At 38.1% G+C, this 16,572-nt stretch overlaps 1 protein-coding gene, 1 long non-coding RNA gene and 1 pseudogene across 4 annotated transcripts in view; 2 read left to right on the plus strand and 1 right to left on the minus strand.

The window, feature by feature from the left end:
- Nucleotides 1–16,572, plus strand: part of ZCCHC7 (zinc finger CCHC-type containing 7) — a 227,746-nt gene that overhangs the window by 64,947 nt on the left and 146,227 nt on the right. The gene's annotated exons all lie outside the window — the stretch shown is intronic.
- Nucleotides 847–16,572, minus strand: part of LOC116524702 — a 49,155-nt gene continuing 33,429 nt past the window's right edge. Inside the window, exon 3 of the long non-coding RNA XR_004257448.1 lies at nucleotides 847–1,071. This is a non-coding gene — a long non-coding RNA (uncharacterized LOC116524702). The remainder of the gene's footprint in view (nucleotides 1,072–16,572) is intronic.
- LOC116524699 lies at nucleotides 8,946–10,350 on the plus strand (annotated as a pseudogene).

Genomic DNA, 16,572 nt, shown 5'->3' on the forward strand with positions numbered 1-16,572 from the left:
GGGTGCAGTCTGGAAAGAAAGGCACAGTGAACTTTTTTTTTGAGGGGGGAAATGAAAATGCCGGCCTCAGTGTTATGATTTCAGAGATGTAGATTTGTCCTTAAGTGTGCAGTACCCAGAAAAATTCAGTTATTTGATCTAATGTAAGAATGTAGAACAATCACCCATTCTGTAAATGAATATTCTGGCTTTTATTTTCTATGCAGTAGTCCTCTCTGTTTCAAAAGTCAAAACAGCAATTGCACTATTCTGGATTTGATGTTTTGTTTAGAAAAAGTTACTGAAATCTGATCTGTGAGATCTGAGCAAGTGACAACTATAAATGGTTGTCTATTTGGCATAGCAGCCGAATGTTCTGAAGTAAAATTGTGGATACTTTATCTGCCTAAGGCAGTGTCTCATTTAATATATGAGCAGGGATGTTGGCACTGCCATCATGAATAATTGTTGAATCACCTACCACTTGATGTTATGACTCTCTAAGGAATAAGGGGGAGTTCCCATCTTATAAAATGATAAAATTTGTAATCAAATGGGAAACTGTAGTGTTCCTCTTAAAAAAGCCTAAGCCTGTCTTTCAAGTCTGAGATCTCTTTCCTCTAAATAACCTGTTATCCAATCACTCTGGCTCTCTTACTTGTCCCAGAATCTGTGGTGCCCTGTTACGTTTTCATACCTTTTTTCATTTTATTTCATCATTCTGTAGAGCCCTTCCTCAAAAAGGCTTCTATTCATCCGATGAGACCTAGCTAAAATATCACTTGTTCTGTGGAGTTTTTCTCAGACTGAATCATTTTATTTTTCTCCCAGAATACTATAACCAGAGCAATCTTTGTAAACTAAAGATTTGATCATGCCTCAAAAGTTTTAATAGTAATTACATTTTATATCAAACTTAGTGTATCAGCCTAGTGGTCTCTGTCTTCATTTGTCCAGCTGATCACATCTTCTCTTTGTCACAGAACAACTTGCTATTATCCCTTCCTCTGAGTCTACTTTATGCTCTCTTTTGCCCTGGAGTGCTTCCATGTCTGTCCATTTTAGTCTTCCTCATTTTTAAAGATCTAGAGTCTATGAGGAATTAAGATAATACAAAGTGGTAAGTGTTTGGTGCCAAAAGAGAAAGAATTCAGTTGGCATACTTATGGAAGGCATATTATAAGTATGTTGTGTTTGCCTTGTCTGTTCAATTGGGAGGTCCTAATGATAGAGCTTGCTCCTTCAAACTTGTGTGTACCCTGCAGTGTCTACTACAGTATCTTAGGAAGAGGTAGAGGAGGAGATATGTTTGAAAGATGAGCAAGAAAGAACTGGGTAAAACTTGGGCCTGGTTAGATAGGATAGGTGGTAGAGTGAAGGAGGAGGCAGCAAAGACATGTTCAGTAATTTTTTTTGCATTGAATTAACCTTTGGTATGTTTGTCATATTTTCCTTGCTCTTTGAAATTCTTTTGCCCAATGTATGCTAAAGTAGTCTGAAACAAACTACCTACCACCTGTATCTCTTAACCTACCCACTGAGCTCATTTTCTATTGCTTCCTTTTTCTGTCACATTTGCCACACCCTCACCACCTGTATTCTCTTTTTTGGGTTCTGTTTCCCTAGCACTTTAAATGGCTAATGAAAACATGCTCCAGATGATACTATTTTCATCATGGTGTCTTGCCACTTTGTTTTCTTGTTTAAAAGAACAAACAGCAAAAGAAAAAGACACAAACTGCTAGTTTGTAGCCTAGCTGGCTCGGATTTCTGGAATTCTTGTCTTTGCTGTTCTGTCATTCTTGGTTTCTAATGTTTCTTTTTATTTTCTTTCTCTTCTCTTCTCTTTCCTTTTTTTTTTTTTTTAAAGATGGAGTTTCACTCTTGTTGCCCAGGCTGAAGTGCAATGTCGCGATCTTGGCTCACTGTAACCTCCGCCTCCCGGGTTCAGGCGATTCTTCTGCCTCAGCCTCCCAAGTAGCTGGGATTACAGGTGCCTACCACCATGTCCTCATAATTTTTTGTATTTTTGGTACAGATGGGGTTTCACCATGTTGGTCAAGTTGGTCTTGAACTCCTGACCTCAGGCAATTCGTCTGCCTTGGCCTCCCAAATTGCTGGGATTACAGGCGTGAGTCACTGTGCTGGGCCCTACTGTTTCTTTTTCTTAACTCACTCTGCTCCCATTCCTACCTTCCCATTTGTGCACCACCATTATTATAAATGCTTTATACTCTCTCTCTTGATTGGGTTACACATTCTTTTATTCTTCCTATTCTTAATCCTTCGTGTTTTCTCTGTCATTTTGTTTTTCTAATTTCCTATTTTTGTTTTCTTCTCCATATTCACTTCCTTTTTAAAATTATCTTTCAGCTTTCTTCCTTTTTTCATTCTTCACTGTGTATCATTAAAAAATAAAAACAAACGCAAAAATGAAAGATAAAACTCCTGGCTGTATTCAGGCCTCATTTTGTGCTTAATTTCCATATTTCCCATTGCTTTAATTAGAGCTGACACCAAGTTTTCCCTTTCATTTATGACTTTTCATTGCTTTCCTCATATTCCTTCCCCATAACAAATCTTAAAAAGCTATAATCCCAGCTGTTCTCCATCATTATCATTTCCGACTCCATGTGCTTGCTTCTTCCATTTTTCTTCCAGTGATTTTATATGTGTTTGTTTATTAAAGCCCTAAAATGGGGAAAGTATGGCTGATGTGCAGCTGTGAGTCCTGCAATACTGGCTTTCCTACCTTTTAGAAGCCTTGTTGTGAGGATAGAAGCAGGAGACAATTCATTAAAAAGAGAATGAAGTGTTAAATAAGAAATTTGATGGTGTTTATAGCTGTGTATAAATTATGCTTTGTAGAAAATACAGTTGGAAGTGTAATTGAGGGACAGGAGTGGACCAGAAGTATGCATCATTGAGAGGCTTTCTGCTTAAAGATATTTATCTTTTCTTCCCTACCCCTGTGACTCATACCTACTTTTCATTAGAAATACATGTGGTTTAACAGGTCTTTGTTTTAAATGAAAATGTTCTATAATGTTAAGTCTTCATCATACTTTGTGTGAATTAATCTTAATAAGATTGTGAATATAAATTTTACTTTTGAGTGTGAGGGAAGGACAGTAGAGGAGAGCACTAATGGGTAGAAGCTCTCATGTGCAGCAGGGGCTATGGGAGACAAGGGTATCATTGCATTCTTTTGTAACTTTTGCTTTGAAGTCATGAATTTTTAAAATGAAGAGGCTGTTAGTGAGAATCTAGTTTAATTTCTTTATTTTATAAGTAAAAAAATGATCCAAAGAGATTTACTTGTTCAGGTCTTAACAGCTTGTTAGTGATTTGAAAGGGCCAGTTCTATCCATTGTCTTTTTTAACACCATATTGTTTTTGTATTACAGTGGCTTTCTAGCCATTCCTGGACTTTAAGTTGGAAGAAAAGGATCAAAGAGAGAAAGAGACAAAAAGTAATATGTATCTGTGCCCTTCCACCTTCTCCTTCTTTTCTTCTTTTATCATCAGTATATTATAGTATTCTAGTTTTCTATATCTGGAGAACAGATCCTACTTAATACAGCTAACGAGCTGTCTTATTGCAAATATTAGAAAACAAAAATGTTAGAGCTTTCTTAAGGACGAAGGTAACAATATGTTTATTTAAAAGGCTTTTTGTGCTGTTTTATTTATGTTCATCAAAAATACAAGATAACTTTTTGTCTAGAAAATCTGAATGGGTGGGAAGGAAGCAAAATCTGACTGGAGAATCCAGTGGTCCAGAGTTACTTTAAGAAGTGAATGTGTTTAAATCAGCAGGGCCCAATGACATGCATCATAGGGCATTAAAGATGTGGCAGATATCATTGCAGAGGCACTAGCAAATTACCATGCACAGGATGTGAAAAGGGCAGAGTAATGGTACGGCTTCTAAGCCACCACTTTTGTTAATCTAGTGCTCTTTACTACCTTCCTCCAAAGCTATAGAAACAAAGAAGCTATACAAAACTCACACTATCTACATTGCACTAGCCTTTGAAAACACTATTTACCCAGCTATACCCTATTTTCCCAACTTAAACATCCTAAATATAAATCCAATGTAGGTTTTAAGAGCTTGTATAATGTCTGTGGAAAATAGAGAATAGAATTAGGGCTTCTATTCACAAGTGTTTCTTGAATCCCAGTTTTTAGAGTACGTTTAGCATACTGCATCATTTGATCGTCTAAGCAACTCAGAATGTCTCTGATATAATGCATAAAGATAAAAATAGCGCAGCATGCAATACAAAATTTACATTATTTGGATTCATTTTGTATTATTAATCCAAACCTTTTTATTTGCCAGTTTCTATTATGTACCTTGTCTGCTTCCACAAAAAGATTTGAGATAGATTGGGATAACGTGCATGTACAACAGGACAGCTGAAGATAAAGTCAAAGAGTAAACAATCAAGTAATGTTACCTCTTCTAGGAACCTGAAATGCACTTAGATACTAAATTTAACACTTAGCTTTGGCAGTTAAAGCAAGGGGAAATCTAATGAATTGTTTTAATTGTTTAATTATTTAAAGAGAAGCACATTACTTTTTAACCTTAAATCATGGTTATTTAAATACACGTTGTATTATGTCTATAAAATTTGTCATTTGTTTTTAGAGGAGGGATCTTGCTCTGTTGCCCAGGCTGGAGCACAATGGCACGATCACAGCTTACCATAACTTCCACCTCTTGGGCTCAAGTGATCCTCCTGCCTCAGCCTCCCCAGTAGCTAAGACTAAGTTGTGAGCCACCATACCCAGCTAATACTTAAATTTTTTGTAGAGATGGGGTTTCACTATGTTGCCCAGGTTGATCTTGAACTCCTGGACTCAAGTGATCTCCTGCCTTGGCCTTCCACAGTGCTGGGATTACAGACGTGAGCCCATCACATCTGGCCCTTACAACTACTTTAGAGTAGGGACCATATGGATCCATGTTTGTCTCCATCTCACTTTTTAGCACAAGTGAACAAATGGTTGAATATAATTTCTTTTGAGGAAAGTAACTTCTTTTGGCACTGGAATCTAATAGAAAATTTGGCTTCCGGAATCTTATAAACAAAATACTGAGTAATGTAAGCTATAGATAAATCTTTTAGCCAATGTTTTATAAAGAAAACAAAACGGTTCTTTGTATAGCCCTTGCTTTTATTAAACCCACAGAAACTGCAGGGGGCAACTAGGAAATACAGGGTGGCATCTTGAACAAATCATGAGATTTTGAGTCAAATGGACCCAAGTCCAGTCCCATACCTGCTTCGGTTTCTGTGACGCTGGACAAGCTATATAACCTTGCTGAATTTTACAGATTTCCTCATTTGTAAAATAGGGCTAATAATAATTTTTTCAAAGGCATTTTGGTTTGTTTAAATGAAGTAATCCAGGTACTCACTAGTTTCTTTTGAGAGAAATTATTTTTCTTTTTAAATTTATTTTTATTTTTTTACTTTAAGTACCAGGATACATGTACAGGATATGCAGGTTTGTTGCATAGGTATACGTGTGCCATGGTGGTTTCCTGCACCCACCAACCCATCACCTAGGTTTTAAGCCCCACATGCATTAGCTAGCTATTTTTGCCCTGATGCTCTCCTTCCCCTCGACCCCCACCAACAGACCCAGTGTGTGGTGTTTCCCTCCCTGTGTCCATGTGTTCTCATTGTTCAACTCCCACTTACAAGTGAAAACGTGGTGTTTGGTTTTCTATGCTCTTGTGTTAGTTTCCTGAAGATGATGGCTTCCAGCTTGATCCATGTCCCTGCAGAGGAAATAATCTCATTCCTTTTTGTGGCTGCATAGTATTCCATGGTGTATATGTACCACATTTTCTTTATCCAGTCTATCATTAATGGACATTTGGGTTGGTTCCATGTCTTTGCTATTGTGAATAGTGCTGCATAAACATAATGTGTGCATGTATGTTTATAATAGAATGATTTACATTCCTTTGGATATATGCGCAGTAATGGAATTGCTGAGTCAGATGGTATTTCTGGTTCTAGATCCTTGAGTAATTGCTACACTGCATTCCACAATGGTTGAACTAATTTATACTCCCACTGGCAATATAAAAGCATTCCTATTTCTCCCCAGCTTTGCCAACATTTGTTTTTTCTTTACTTTTTAATAATCACCATTCTGACTGGGGTGAGATGGTACCCCATTGTGATTTTGATTTGCATTTCTCTAATGTTCGGTGATGTTAAGCTTATTTTCATGTTTGCTGGCCACATAAATGTCTTCCTTTGAGAAGTGTCTGTTCATATCCTTTGCATACTTTTTGATAGGGTTGTTTTTTTCTTGTAAATTTGTTTTAAGTTACTTGTAAATTCTGGATATTAGACCTTTAGATTGCAAAAACTTTATCCATTCTGTAGGTTGCCTGTTCACTCTGATGATAGTTTCTTTTGCTGTGCAGGAGCTCTTTAATTTAATTAGTTGCCATTTGTCGATTCTATCTTTTGTTGCAGTTGCTTTTGGTGATTTCATCATTAAATCTTTGCCCATGCCTAGGTCTTGAATGGTATCACCTAGGTTTTCTTCTAGGGTTTTTATGATTTGGGGTTTTACGTTTAAGTCTTTAATCCATCTTGAGTTAATTTTTGTATAAGGTATAAAGAAAGGGTCCAATTTCAGTTTTTTGTACATGGCTAGCCAGTTTTCCCAGCACCATTTATTAAATAGAGAATCCTTTCCCTATTGCTTGTTTTTGTCAGATTTGTCAAAGATCAGATGGTTGTAGATGTGTGGTCTTATTCTGAGGTCACTATTCTGTTCCACAGATCTATATGTCTGTTTTGATACCAGTACCATGCTGTTTTGGTTACTGTAGCCTTGTAGTATAGTTTGAAATTAGGCAGCATGATGTCACCAGCTTTATTCTTTTTGCCTAGATTGTCTTGGTTATGTGGGCTCTTTTATTGCTCCATGTGAATTTTAAAGTAGTTTTTTTCTAAGAGGAAACAATGTTCTGAACTGAGCATTGGCTTTTCAGTTATGCTGACTTTGGATTTTGCTGTTTGACCATGGGCAAAGCACTTAACACATCTGCTCTGGTTTGAATGTGTCCTTTAAAGGTCATATGTTAGAAATTTGATCCCCAATATGGAAGTGTTGAGAGGTGGGACTTTAAGATATGTTTAGGTCATGAGAGCTCTGCCCTCATGAATGGATTAATGTAGTTATTGTGGGACCGGGTTCATGGTAACAGGAGAAGTTTAGCCCCATCGTGTGTGTGCTTTAGCACCTGCACAGTATGCATGTTAATTCTCTTGGCAAGAATCTTGCCCTTAACTTGTTTGTTTACAGTACCAGCAGCATGTAGGGTAACATTGTAGACTCTTTCAGGTTTGCCATGGTAACATTTGTGAGGCATTCCTTTTTGAACAGTACCCATTCCCTTTATGTCTACAATATCACATTTCTCGTAGCTTCACACGTATGTGGCCAAAAAAACAACTCTTTTCTAAAAGCCCTGGAGAACTATCAGGTGCCTGTCTTACTAGATGACTGTTCCAGCTGAAAGACAACTAGTATACTTTAATACACTTTAAAGTGACTGCATAGTATTTCACTGGTGTGTCATGGTTTATGTCATCTTCGCCCTGTTGATGGGTACTCTGTAAGCCCTACATTTTTATTTGGAGAGGAAAGTTGAAATAATGCATTTGTACGATTGTTGGTTTGTTGTAGTTTTTTTTTTCTCTTTCAATTTTGTCAGTCCCTAATTCGTACATTTTGAAGCCCTATTCTTAGGATTATTAGGATATTTTGATGAATTGTCCCCTTTTTCATTATTAAATGTCTCTCTCTATTCCTGACAATGTCCTTTGTTCTAAAATCCGCTTTTTCTGATATTAATATAGGCAGCCACTCTTGCTATCTTTTCTGCCATTTTTAAGTCCTTTTATTTTTTAACAGATATGTGTCTAAAAAGTAGGTTTTGTGTAGAAAGGATGGAGGAGGGTTCTTTCCCTGATTTCATGTATTTCCTTCCATCCCCACACAAGAGAGTAGTCCTTAGCCAGAAACTTGATGAAACCCATCTTCAGCTCCCCCCGCCACCCTTCCTCTCCCCTCTTTCCCCCTCCTTCCCTTCCCTCCACTCCTCTTCTCTCTCTCCCCTCCACTCCTCTCCCCTGTTCCCTCTCCTCTCCTCCTTCTCCTTGTTCCTCCCCCTTTCCTCCTTCTCATTTCCCTCTTCGTTTTGGCAGGATCTCCCTCTGTTGCCCAGGCTGGAGTGTAGCAGCATGTTCTTGGCTCAGCGCAAACTGCTGGACTCAAGCAATCCTCCCACCTCAGCCTCCCGAGTAGTGGGGACTACAAGTACAGACCACCATATCCAGCTAATTTTTGCATATTTTGTAGAGCTGGGGTTTGCCCATGTTGCCCAGGCTGGTCTCAAGCTTCTGGGCTCAAGCGATCCATTTGTCTCAGCTTCCTAGAGTTTTGCTGTTACAGGTGTGAGCCTCCAAGCTGGGCCTCACTTTCTCGGTGGCCAGTTTCTCTGGTATTTTTCCCTGGAAATTCCAGCCACTTTGACCTGTGTACATTCTGTGATCTGTCCTTGACACTCAATGAGATAAATGGGGTCTGGTTTGACTACCTGCTCCTTCACAGGCTGGCTAGGAAACCTTCTCAATGTGATATACTTGGACTATTATAAAATTCAACTTATCTATTGCCTTTCTTTCCAGGATCACTATTCTGCCATGTCTGATCTGTGTCTTAATCGTGTTTCAAGCTGAGGCAGGGGGATCTCTTGAGGTTAGGAGTTTGATACCAGACTGGGCAACATAGTAGACTCTGTCTCTCCACAAATTAAAAAAAAAAAAAAAAATTTGGTCATGGTGGTATGTGACCGTAATTCCAGCTACTGGAGACGCTAAGGGGGTTGGATCATTTGAGCCCAGGAGTTTGAGGCTACAGTGAGCTATGATCTTACCACTGTACTTGAGCCTAGGTGACAAAGCCAGACTGTGTCTGTGAATGAATGAATGAATGAATACAGTTGTGTTTTCTTATTGCTTAGAGTCAAAGTATATGTGGTCCTTGTTACTCCATCTTAACTGGAAGTGTAATTTTGCTTTCATTCTTAAGTGATATATTTGGAGCATATAATCTAATTGAAAGCTTTTTTTTTTTTTAGCACTTGCAATGTGTATTTCTACTGTGTTCTGACATTTATTTTTTATGATATCAGTAGGAATTTATTTTGTTTTCTCTATGTTAATGTATAATTTTTCTCTGCTTTTTTTCAAGATTATTTCTTTATTTCAACTTTCTAGTAGTTTGACAGCGATGTGCCTGGTTGTATGTTTTTTGTATTTATCCTGGTTGGAGGTCAAATTTTTATTCGTTATTTCTCCAAACTTTTTTTTTGCCTTGTGTTCAAGACTAAAACTTTTTTCTTCATTTTTTGCTCCCAGTCATTCTTGTATTCCCATGATACATGTGGTAATCTGTTGCTGTGTCCTGCAGTTTATGATCTGTTTAAAACAAACAAACAAAAAAATAGATTTTCTGTTTGTCAGATTGGATAATTTCTACCGATCTATGTTCATGTTTACTAACTTTTCCTTCTGTCATATCCAATCTGCTATTTAGCCCATTCAGTGATATTCAAAAATACTTCAGGCTGGGCATGGTGGCTCATGCCTGTAATCCCAGCACTTTGCGGGGCCAAGGTGGGTGGGTCACAAGGTCAAGAGTTAGACACCAGCCTGGCCAACATGGTGAAAGGCCATCTCTATTAAAAATACAAAAATTGCTTCCGCCACGGTCGCCATTGGAGAGTAGCGGCCATGGCTCTTCGGTATCCTATGGCTGTGGGCCTCAACAAGGGCCACAAGGTAACCAAGAACGTGAGCAAGCCCAGCACAGCCGCCGCCGCGGGCGTCTGACCAAACACACCAAGTTCGTGTGGGACATGATCCGGGAGGTGTGTGGCTTTGACCCGTATGAGCGGTTTGCCGTGGAGTTGCTGAAGGTCTCCAAGGACAAACGTGCTCTCAAGTTCATCAAGAAAAGGGTAGGAACACACATCCGGGCCAAGAGGAAGTGGGAGGAGCTGAGCAATGTCCTGGCCGCCATGAGGAAAACTGCTGCCAAGAAAGACTGAGCCCCCTCCCCTGCTGTCTCCCTGAAATAAAAAACAGCTGCACCCAAGCCCTGGCTCTGCTGCTGCCCTGGGGTAGGGGAGGTCCTTCAAGCATCTGTTTGGTGCCCAAGCCCTGGCCCACCCACCCACCCTTCCTGGGGCAGCAGGCAAGGAGGCCCCATACTGGAAATGACTTTAATGATTAAATAGTTCCTATGCCACACTGAAAACAACAACAGCAACAACAACAAAAATTAGCTGGGCATGGTGGCGGGAACCTGTAATCCCAGCTACTCAGTAGGCTGAGGCAGGAGAATCCTTTGAACCTAGGAGGCAGAAGATGCAGTGAGCCAAGATCATGCCACTGCACTCCAGCCTGGGGGACAGGGTGAGACTCTGTCTCAGAAAAAAAAAAAATTCAGATACTGTATTTTCTATTTCTAAATTTTCCATTGCTTTGAAAAAATAATTTCTATTTCTCTGGTGTGATTTCCTATCTGTTTAATCATTGCCAGCATTTTTTTCAAATTAATAAATTTTATTTTTGATGTTTATGTTCATTTTATCTCTTTTTGATTGAGGTTTAATGAATAGTTTTAAATTTTTGTTAAGTAACTTATTAGGTCCTTCTGTACTCTGGCCCTCCTTTCTGTGTTACTGTTGTTCACATCAACTTTTTAAATGACTGATTTGGTGCTCCTGCTTTCTCCAGTGTATTTTCTGTTATGGCGTTTGTGTTTGTTTGTTTGTTTTCGGGCAGGGTCTTACTCTATCACCCAGGCTGGAGTGCAGGGGTGTGATCACAGCCTCTATCTCCTGGACTCAGGTGATCCTCCCACCTCAGCCTCCCGAGTAGCTGGGATTACAGGTGTGCACCACCACACCTGGCTAATTTTTGTATTTTTAGTAGAGGTGGGGTTTCGCCATATTGCCCAGGCTGGTCTTGAACTCCTGAGTTCAAGTGATCCACCTGCATCGGCCTCCCAAAGTGTTAGGATCACAGGTGTGGGCCCACTCTTGGCCTGTTAGAGTTTCTGGAACACATTCTGCTAGATTCCTTCACCAGCCCTTTCTCACATCTGCTTTAATAGGCATGAGTGCTACTTCATCAAAAAGAAAGATGAGAGCAAGCTTAGAATTAGCAGTGTTGAATGAAATGAAATGAGAATAGGAACAATAAGATAATGTGTAACAAATCATGTTGAGTGATGAGTATGGGCTGGCAGCATCTCTAGTAAACTGGAGCTGCTTTCTGGTACTTACATCCCATGTCCACACCAGCAGTAAAACCTGTCACTTTAAGCCTTTGAAATATACTGAGAATCAGAATCTGGTTACTTCTTACCTATCTTCTCTGCCATCACCTTGTTCCAATCCACCACTCTCATAGTTTGAACTATTGCAGTGGTGTTCTTCCTTTTTTTTTTTTTTTTTTTTTACCAAGCAGCTAGAGATAGTCTTTTAACACACAAATTAGATGATGTTATTTCTTTGCACACAACTCATCTATGTCATGGCAAAAAAGGCTATATATGATATGGTTCTCTATCTTTCTGGTTTTATCTTCTAGTGCTATCACCTATCAATACTCTGCTTCAGCCACATTGACTCCTTTTTTAAAACGTTTTTAAAATATTAATAACTTTGTTCGTTTCTCTTTTTACTTGGGCTGGCATAATAAAATACAACTGCAATATATTTTTTTTTTAAGTTCCAAGTATATTCCTGTCTTACAGCTTTTGCACTTATTGTGCCCTCTGTTGTGTATGCTTTCCAACCTCAATACTTACATGCTGTCTTCCTCATTTTTTTCAATCTTGCTCAAATATCATCAGAGAATTTCCCTGAAATTCTCCACATATAAAATAACATCTTTGTCTAGGCTTTTCATTTTCTATCCCCCTTTTCTTAATGTTTTATATGCATATGTATGTATTCACATGTGTGTACATTTTTATTTAATGGTTTCACTCTATCTGTTAAAGAAGAACCCTTTTTGTTTTATTTCTGCATCCCCAGGGCCTAGAACAATGCTCAAATACTTCTTGAATGCATGACTGAAAAAACTGGATAAATATTTGTGTTTGTAAGGGAAATCAATGGGCATATAACAACATTAGTACTCTGGAGAAGAGAAGTGTGTAGTAGTTAGGTGGGGTGTCTTCTGGAGAGGAAAAGATATTGGAGTGGACATGTTGAGGCTAAAGATTGGTGGGTAGATTACTTGGGCAGATAGTAATACATGACGTCAGAAGGCTTTCTGGATTATTGATCTCTCTTCGAATCCACCAAGGGCAATTATTTTTCTCTTCATTTGACCCCATGCTATATGATTAACTTTCTTTTTCTGTTTCTTCTTCTTCCTTTTTTTTTTTTTCCCCTCTCATTTTTTTGGCTTTAGAAGGAACAAGCTTTGTTTTACCCTTTCTTGGCTCTCTGGTTTATTGTCATAGCTAGTCCTTTCCTGCCAGCTTGATTGTCTTCCCTCTAGTGGCTGGCCCTCATTTCCCAGGCTTCTTTTTTGTCAGAAAGGGTTTTGTATGTGTGCACTTTATACCTGAATGGTAAGAGAGGACTTGTCAAACTCACAGTTGGTGTGACTACTGGTTGCCACTTGACATGGAGAATGACACCTAGAAGTCTGAATTTGCAGCCGTGGAGTCCCTTCAAGAAACTCATAGTAGAGGTTGTACTTTATCAATGAGAAATAACCACATCTGTGAACCTTTAGTATTTATAATATTAAAATGTATTCTTTCACTAAACTGTATTTCTCCCTCATACTGTTCATCCTATCATATTACTGATCCTTTTAATGTGATAAATAAGATAATGTAGAAAACACCAGGATTTTCAGGAGTAGTGGATAATAATGAACAGGTTTATTATTTCATTAGTTTGTTGTGTGCATCACGTCATTTATCTCCCTCCCCTGTTTTGACACCTGCAGTGGCTCCCTGATACCTACTAAATAAAATGATTTAACCAGCATCTAAGGCATTTCAGAATATGCCCCAACCTACCTTTTAAAATCTTATTTCTTAGCTCCCTCACAAGTTTTCTCTACTCTACTCCACTGGTTTTTAAACAGGTTTTTTTCTTTGGAGCCTCTTAGGCATTCCCTTGGAAAGGTAGGGATCAAGTAACCAGATCCCTGTACCCAACCTTTAGGCTTTAATCTCTTTTGCATGTTTTGCTTTCTTTCAAATAGGGTTCTGTAACTAAAAGAGGTTTGTAGTTACTCCATTTGTCTGTTCAGATGATTAGTCTGTATGTCTTTCAGTCTGTCTCTATCTCTTTCTCTTGTTCACATACTCCCTAGAGCCTTATACTTAAACATTTTATTGTGGCTTCACTTTTCTCTGTAGTGCCTTCTGCCAGGAATGCTAATGTCTCCAGTTGATCATTCATATCATTTTGCTGGTTAGCTGGACCAGTGTGACAGTTTTAAACAACTTTATCTTTATTTCTAATGAATTTCCAGGCTGGACGCAGTGGCTCATGCCTGTAATTCCAACACTTTGGGAGATCGAGGTAGGTGGATCACTTGAGGTCAGCAGTTCGAGACCAATCTGGTCAACATGGTGAAAACCTGTCTCTACTTTAAAAAAAAAAAAAATTAGCCGTGCACGGTGGTGGGTGCCTGTAATCCCAGCTACTCAAGAGACTGAGGCGCAGAGTGCAGTGAGCCAAGATCGCACCACTGCACTCTAGCCTGGGCGACAGAGCAAGACTCTGTCTCAAAAAGCAAAGAATTTCCAATAAGCTGGGAATTAAGTGTTTAGCATGATACAAATGTTTAGAGATTAGTGTATGTTTCATTACCTTATAACATTGTATAAATGATGAAGAAAGATTTTTACAAATGTTAGAACTGTAAATTCTTGAATTGGGTCATAATTTTTTCAGTGAAGGTGTGAAGTTTAAATTTAGTGGGAGAGAGGCTGGGTGCAGTGCCTTATTCCTGTAATCCTAGCACTTTGGGGGGCCGAGGTTGGCAGATATCAAGGTCAGGAGATTGAGACCATCCTGGCTAATGTGGTGAAACCCTGTCTCTACTAAAAATACAAAAAATTAGCCAGGTGTGATGGCATGCGCCTGTAGTCCCAGCTACTCAGGAGGCTGAGGCAGGAGAATTGCTTGAACCCAGCAGGCGGAGGTTGCAACGAAGCCAAGATCACACCACTGCAATCCAGCCTGGTGGACAGAGCAAGACTCCATCTCAAAAAAAAAAAAAAAAAAGTTTAGTGGGATAGAGTGTTGAAGCATACATAGGGTTTTACTTGTAGGATTTTTTTTTGTGTTGTTTGTTTTGAGGTTTTGTTTTTGTTTTTTAATAATATAAGCTGTATATGCAGCCAAGATAGATTACATTATACATATTTTTTTCTTCCACCTTTATCATCAAATACTGAGTTCTCTGATGATGCTTTGCTTCACACTAGAGATTTTGTTTTTTAACTTATAATGCAGATAAGAAGTATAATTTGTAATGACAGTTCTCATTTCTGGATACTTTGAAAGCTTCAGTTTTCATGTCTTAGTAATAGGATGTTAATGATGTGATATTGTTTTATATTTAACATTTTTCACTATAGAATGTTAATATGGAAATGTTGCTTAGCAGTCTGCAAAGGACTTTTGCTAGTGGAAAACATTCAATCATTTTACTTAGAAAACCTGTAACTAAATCACTGGGGATGATTTTGCCCCCTAGGGTCATTTTGGTAATGTCTGGAGACATTTTTGGTTGTCACAACCTGGTGGCAGTTGGGGAGGTGGGGGAGGCACTAGTGGCATTCAGTGGGTCGAGGTCAGAGTTGTCGCTAAACATCTTGCTACTAAATAAATAACCTTCTGGTCCAAAATGTCAGCAATACAAAGATTCAGAAACCCTGAACCAATCTCTCACGTTACCTAAAAAAATACTTCACTTAGAAATATTTTAATTTTTTTGTACAGACATATTGATTTAGTCAGCCATTATCCTAACGTTCCTTAAAAAGATTTTTTGAAGGGACAAAATAAAGACTTTCTACTTTAGAAAAGAGCAGATCTTTAAAAAAAATAATTGTTTTTCTTAAAGGTTTAATTGTGAAATAGCTTTCTTTCTTTTTTGATTTTTCTTTCTTTCTCTTTCTCTTTCTCTTTTTTTCTCTCTCTCTCTTTCTCCCTCCCCTCCCTTCCTTTTGCTTTTCTTTGTCTATCTGAATCATTGGGATGAACTGAAAATTAGATCTTAGTAAATAATTCTGCCAGCAGTGGAACTCTAAGGTTCTGATATCAGCTTAAGGTGGCCCAGCCTTACTTCAGAGTCCCCATCTAACAGATCGGTCATCTTGTTGGATGAATTGCTTCCTCCTCAGGATTAATTAAGAAAATGTTAATACTTTTCTTCTTCTCCTTGCTTCCTTGATCCATAAACACAGTGTTAACAGCTTTTCTACCTGTGTATCAACAATATATCAGTGTAGATACCTTCTGAATCCTTCTATACCATTCTCCATGCTCGTCCAAAGAACACATAAACAGTAGTTTTGGGGGCATTGTTTTTCACAGAATTCTCTGAGACATACTTTCTTCACTTTTGCTGTATAACTTTCCCTGGCTCACTGATAGAGGGCTTGACTTTTTAATAGCTGTAATTATAGTCTATAGAATAGACAGAGTGGGTGTTATGAAATTTACTGAACTGTTGGCTTAGATAGTCAACCATTTTCTGTTTTTTAAAACCACTTTAAACAATATTGCAAATATATATATACTTTTCTGCTGAATTTTTATCTACCAATAAAATTGGTTTAATAATGTTTAGTACCAAGAAGGATTAATAAGGATAACCACAAACTATTTAGTTGAGCTTCAGTTTTTTCTGGAATTTGTATTTGACCAACAGGTCCTTTCACCACACAGCTTTGAAGATAATGTAATTAGTGTTCAACCTGACCTGTTTTTTTCTTGTTTAAAAGAGGCAAGCAAATATTTTTTTAGCTAAAATGACAATATAACAGAAAACCTGTAGTTCCACAGGATGTAAAAAGAAAGACTTAGAAATTATATTGGTAAATATGTTATTTTAAGAAATATTAGTTAAAATTTCAAAAGCAGATCATTCTAGGCAACAGCAAAACAATTGTTAATTGCTTTATTGATACAAGGATCCTAATGCTGTCTGAAAACTTTTAAGAAGGTGTCAAATTCAGAATGTACTTTTTACTGTTGGTAATGTCTGTTTATCTGATGATTCATACTGAGTAAAAGAATAAATACTGAGTAAATATTATAGATTCATTGATCTGCAAGGCAGATGGTGTAAAAATAGCTTGGATACATGGATTCTATCCTAGTTATGCTGCTGTTGACTCATACAAATATGCCAAATTTTCACCTCCTGAGAGCTCTTTTCCTTTCCTTGTTGTAAAATTGATCATTTCTAAAGTTTTTTTGGTTAT

This window comes from Sapajus apella, unplaced genomic scaffold (genome assembly GCF_009761245.1).
Source record: "Sapajus apella isolate SASKATOON/1434 unplaced genomic scaffold, GSC_monkey_1.0 scaffold46, whole genome shotgun sequence".
NCBI lineage: Eukaryota > Metazoa > Chordata > Mammalia > Primates > Cebidae > Sapajus > Sapajus apella.